This window comes from Lactuca serriola, chromosome 6, assembly GCF_051521515.1.
Source record: "Lactuca serriola cultivar US96UC23 chromosome 6, Lser_US96UC23_V15, whole genome shotgun sequence".
Lineage (NCBI taxonomy): Eukaryota > Viridiplantae > Streptophyta > Magnoliopsida > Asterales > Asteraceae > Lactuca > Lactuca serriola.
In genome coordinates this window covers 25,664,107-25,670,226 of record NC_136413.1, presented here as the reverse complement: position 1 = coordinate 25,670,226, position 6,120 = coordinate 25,664,107, and positions in this window count along the sequence as shown.

The following is a 6,120-nucleotide window of genomic DNA, read 5'->3' as shown; positions in this document are numbered from 1 at the left end:
GAGTTTGCGGTGGAGAACTCATGGGAGTTGCTCTGAGGATGAAGGATGTGTCATCCTGTCAGCATGGGGTGGACAAAGTTGGTCTCAGATCGGGATTCTGGTGGTTCAGGGTTATTTCTAGCTCGTATGATTCAAGTGATTGTTGTGTTTTGGAGCGAGTGAAGTATCATGGAGTGGTACTTGGTTGTTTAGTGTGGTTATTTGAGGATGAGGCCGGTGGCCGGCTTGAAGCGGTGGTCAGGGCACTGCAAGAGGGAAAGTTGGGTTTCGGGTTTCGGTGGTTGTATTTTGAGGAGCCTGGTCTGGTTAATGCTAGGTGGTGCATTGCGAGAGTAGTTTTGGAGTTGTGTTGCCGCAGGCTTCGAGGACGAAGCCTAATTTAATTAGGGGAGAATTGTAACATCCCGATTTCAGGAGTGCAGTTTCAGGGTTCAAAGTGTAAATGTGAAAGGGCAACTCGGCGAGTCCATGAGTGGACTCGGTGAGTAGGGTCGCGACTCTGGTCGCGTGTTAAGTGGCCAACTCGGCGAGTCAACGGCTGGACTCGGCGAGTCGGTGCTGTGTGGAGAAAACCCTAATTTCGGAGGATGAGCCCTATATAAAGGACATTATACCCTCCCCCAGCCTCTTTACCCTCTCTTGAAGTCCAGAAAACCCTAAGGAGCGTTTGTGAGTGATTTTGAGGGCTTTTGAACATTGGAGAAGAGATTTTGGAAGAGATCTTGGAGAGTTAAGAGGCTTGGAGCAAGGGGCTTTGCTAGGACTCGGATTCTCTTCTGTTGGAGCTTCCTTTTGAGGTATTATTTCGTTGCTTGGGCTATTATTCTTCATTTTGGAGTATTTGGAAAGAATAGCTTGTGATGTTTTGAGTTTGGAGGTTAGATCTGAGGTTGCTACCTCAGATCTGGAATGGAGAAGGTCTAGAGTGCATTAAATTCCCTGTTCTTGAGTGATTGGTGAAGCCATCTTGTCCCAAACCCAAACCCTAGAGTGTAAAATGCTTAGATCTACTTGGATTCACGTAAAGTTTGCCACTTTACGTGATGGATGAGTTGTAGAAGGGTAGATCTATGGTTTGGATCATCTGCATGGCTTGGAAAGCCTCTGTATGGGTTAAGAGCTAGTGGCACTTGGCGAGTCACATGGGTGTACTCGGCGAGTTGCATGAAGGTGGGCAGGAACTCGACGAGTTGGAAGAACAACTCGGCGAGTTAGTTGAAGATAGCCTTGGACTCGGTGAGTCCGGTCGAGAGGTCCTAACCTTCTTCTGGTTGAGCCGTGAACCGGTGAGTCAAGGGAGGACTCGGTGAGTTGAGTGCGAGGGGACTCAGAGTTGTGGGACTTGGCGAGTCTCGGGGTGACTCGGCGAGTTGAGTCGCGGATTGGGGAAGTTCTGAGCATGGGGACTCGACGAGTCATCGGGTTGAATCGGCGAGTAGAGTCAGTCAGGAGGATGACTTTGACTTTGACTTTGACCAAGGGTTGACCAGTTGACTTCCAGGGGCATTTTGGTAATTGTTGGCATTTGTTTTGAGTTCAGTGTTTTGGTGTTGGCTAGTGGTGGAGATCGTGTCAGTGGTCGGAGTAGCTTGGGCTTATCTTTTAAGTCGGCAGTTGCGAGGTGAGTTATCCTCACTATATCGACAGGGTCTACGACACCAAGGCCGACCCTTTATCGGATTGTGATCCGGGTATCGTTGTTATGTTATTGGTTTGCTATGTTGCATCCTGGTAGTTAGGATGGTATATGTTAGAGACCTGGTTAAGGTTGGTATCCTGGTATATAGGATGATGCTATGCTAGTGACCGGTTAGGTCGGTATCCTGGTTAGGATGATGTTATGCTATGTGATCTGCTAGATCGGTTTGATTGAATGTGATTATTATATGATTGAATGTCTATGTGCACATGGTTGTTGGACTGGGGTTGGGTTGAGGCGGGTCCTGCTTTGTGTTGTAGGCCAACATACCCAGGGCGGATCGGTTTTCCCGAAGGCCCAGTGAGCGGTCCGGATAGGCTGTAGGCCCCAAGAGGGCGGACCAGACATGCCGAGGCTTGGTGTAACGTCCCAAAAATACGAGCCAAAAATTTCATTTTTAAAACATGTACTTAGCAAAACATTAGGAATAAAACGTTCAACGATCATATCATTTCACAAAAGATATCGTATGTCTGGAAAACATTTTTATAAAGCATAATAGTGTTAGAGTACAATCCCCAGGAAGATCTCATAATGCGGAATACAAAACATGTGTGTGATGGGCCGCTACCGCGCCAGCTCCTTCCCCTTCGAAGAAGAGGTACCTGAAACCAAAACTGAAAACTGTAAGCACGAAGCTTAGTGAGTTCCCCCAACATACCACATACCATACATTCATATATCATGCATACTGCCGGGCAATTCTGGGGTGCCCGACCTACCCGGTACGGCCATTCTGGGGTGCCGACTACCCGTGTCAAGCCGTTCTGGGGTGCTGACTACCCATGTCAAGCCATTCTGGGGTGCTGACTACCCATCGGTCCTAACAACCAATCCTCGGGGACTATTTCACCCCCTACTGTTACTGTCACATATATTATAACATAACGTATTATCATACATACCTGGGGTGTCCGATCTACCCTTCGGTCCTAACGATTGAACTTGGGGACTATTCCCCTCCTACTACCACTATCGCATATAACATATCATGTCAGCATATAAAAATATCATCACATACTGTCAGACATATCTGGGGTGTCTGACCTACCCTTCGGTACCAACAACCGAACTCTACTATTATCACATATACATATCATGCCAGCATATAACATATCAGGTAGTAGCAAACCTAGATGATATCACAAAGACAATCATCTACCATACAACTCCTACTGGTGGGCCGGCATTGTGGTCGTAGACCCACTGCTACCGGAAGGTAACTCACCTCAAAGTAGCTGCTGATCTGTGTGGGAACTGACTGTCTTCTGCTGCTGCTGCTCCGAAAATCCTCCGGCTATAATTCCCACAAAACACTTAGTCAAATACTGCTAACCGACCTCAGGGTAAAATGACCATTTACCCCTAACCTAACCAAGAGTCAAAGTCAAAGTCAAAGTCAACTGCCAGTTGACCCGACTCGCCGAGTTGGCTTGCCAACTCGCCGAGTCCCTATCCCTTTGTCTGACCATAAACCCATCTCTACTCGTCGAGTTAGGCATTGACTCGATGAGTTTTCCTTCTAAACCAAAGGCCACTAGTCCTTCATCCTACTCGCCGAGTTGTATGAACAACTCGCCGAGTTCATCTTCATCAGAAGAACACTCTATGTTGTGACTCTTCGAGTTGTATGAACAACTCGCCGAGTTTGTTCTTGAGGCAAGAAGATTGCCTTGAACTCTCCGAGTCATGGAATTGACTCGCCGAGTTGCTTCATGGGTGAGTCTGGCTTCCGAATCATTGAGTCCCACCCCATGACTCACTACTCCACCCCGCAACCACGAAAAGGGGGAAAACTCGGGGACTCGCGACTCGACTTGCCGAGTCCGATGAACGACTCGCCGAGTCTGTCACATGCAAATACTATATACTCGATTTTTCTTGAATCCAACTCATGCCATTCATAGATCTGGGTTTCTAGGGCATGAATAACACGTAAAGTTTCCAACTTTACATGTAAATAATCACCAAAGAAGGTTTTAGGGCTCAAAATGCACTAAAAGGGTAGATCTAGGGCTTTCATGCAATATGGCTCCATAAAGGTAGTAGATCCAAGCTCCTGGAGCTCAATCATGCCTAGATCTAGAGGCTAAGCAACTTATTACAAACCCTAATACACATTCAAGCTTGGGGAAAGGCTCAAGAAGGATTTTCATGGAGCTATATGGGACTATAAGCATGAAAACAGGGGGAAACCGAGTTATACCTCAAGGAAATCACCGAGATAGCACAAGGATGCCTGGCCTCCTTCTTCTCTTCTTGATCTACTCTTCTTTCTTCTCAAAATCTTCAAGAACACACCAAAGCACTTCAATCTCACAAGGAATAAGGGTTTGAACGATGTTGGGAGCTCTGAGGGTGAAGGGGGCGAGGTTAGGGCGCATAAGATTGGTTTAAATAGGGTGCAAACCCTTGGAATTTAGGGTTTCATCAAACAGCGGGGACTCGCCGAGTCCAGAATGTGGACTCGCCGTGTTGCCAACTTAAACGTGCCCCCAAACCCGTCTCTACTCGGCGATTCGGGCCTACAACTCGCCGAGTCCAAGGCTAAAATGTAAAATACTTAGATAAATTTTACGTACCAGGAACCAGGTGCTACACTCGGAGAGTGGACCAGGCCGACTAAAGGCCCAGTGCGGGCGGACCAGTCATACTGTAGACTCAGAGAGTGGACCAGGTGGATTGAAGGCCCGGTGCGGGCGGACCAATCACACTGTAGACTCGATGTATGTGGTTAGACTCGGAGGGTGGACCAGGTGGACTGAAGGCCGGTGCGGCGGACTAGTCATACAGTGGACCCGAAGTGCATGGTTGTTCTGTGTTTTGTTATGATATGGCATGTTGTGCGTGTATGGTATATGTGGTTGGTATTTTGGGGGTATCTTACTAAGCTTTCGGGCTTACAGTTGTGGTTTAATGTTTTTCAGGTTCTTCAGGAGACCGTGGCAAGGCAAAGGCGTGATCGTACCACTCCTCATGATTATGTTTTATGATGTGGTTCTGGGAAGACTCTGATAATAATTGTATTGAAAACCTTTTTGTAATAACTTTATGAAACCGGGTTGTTTTTGAAAAGTTTAAATTGGTTGAAATTTTTAGAGCGTTACAAAATTAGTGCCTCAACTGTTAATCTCATTTTGTGGGTCTTTTCTTACATGTATTCAGGATATCATATTAATCTCATCAGGATATATAAAATTAGGATCACACACAAGCACAACAAACAATCATTTAAACCAAAAAAGCTTACCATGAATGATAATATATTATTTGTTCATAAAGGAAAATAAGGACTTATATTTCTCCTTGTAAATAAAAATATTTGATTTATTCTTGCAGCCCCACATTTCCCATTATATGTGAACACTGCACCAGATAAAAACAAATGGCATCCCATTCTCTTTTGATTTATTCTTGCAGCCTCACATTTCCCATTATCTGTGAACACTGCACCAGATAAAAACAAATGGCATCCCATTCTCTTTTGCTTATGTACAAACATATAGCATTTATCAAATTCCTGCAGGTCCTAATAAAGGTACTCCTTATGCCACATGTAACCATATAATTTACACTGCACACCAAATTTAGTTTTTTTTGCCTTTGTAAAATCATATAATCATGAATCCGTTGTAGATGATTTATATAAATCGAACCGTTCATTCCCATCTTAATCATCTTAGTGATATTCCTTTTTAAGCAAAAAGACCCTCCAAAGTCCATTAAACCTTAATTTCACAAAAACAAAATCATTACATTAAGATAAAAGTTCATAATATTAAAAAAACTTGAAAGTGCTAAATTCAAATTTCCATATGGAATTTACCTATGCACCATTTCCTTGCAATCTCTTTATCTAAAAGATGAAAATATCGGAAAACAGGCTCTCGAAAACTCAACCATCATCTTTGTCTTATCAGATCTAATTTCAATTTTCTGTAATGTTGGGCCATTTCACATATGGATCTTGGTTTTTTAAGTTAACAACCAGTTGGGAAGATGAAGACATACCTGCTTCAACTGGTTTTATCTTCTTTTACAAGCTAATTTCCATGGAGGTATTTAGTTCTAAATAATCCATTGTGCTTCATTTTGATAGTTAAGAAGTTATCAATCCATATACATAATACCATCTTCAAGAACATTGAAAAAATGAATAGATTAGTAGACAAAATCATAGACAATCGTAGTTATTAATATACAAAAATGGATATGAGAAAATACCCACATACATGTTAAGAACATTGAAGAAGCACATAGAGAGGGTTATAAAGCAAAAATATAACACCAAGACCAAAAGAGAGGACATTAACTAGTCACTGAGGGTGACGTTGGTTGATTGCATATTGCTCTAACTTATTTCTTGAGTAGGTCCTTTAAAAGTCCTAAATAAAATAAGATAAAAAGAACAAACCCAAAAA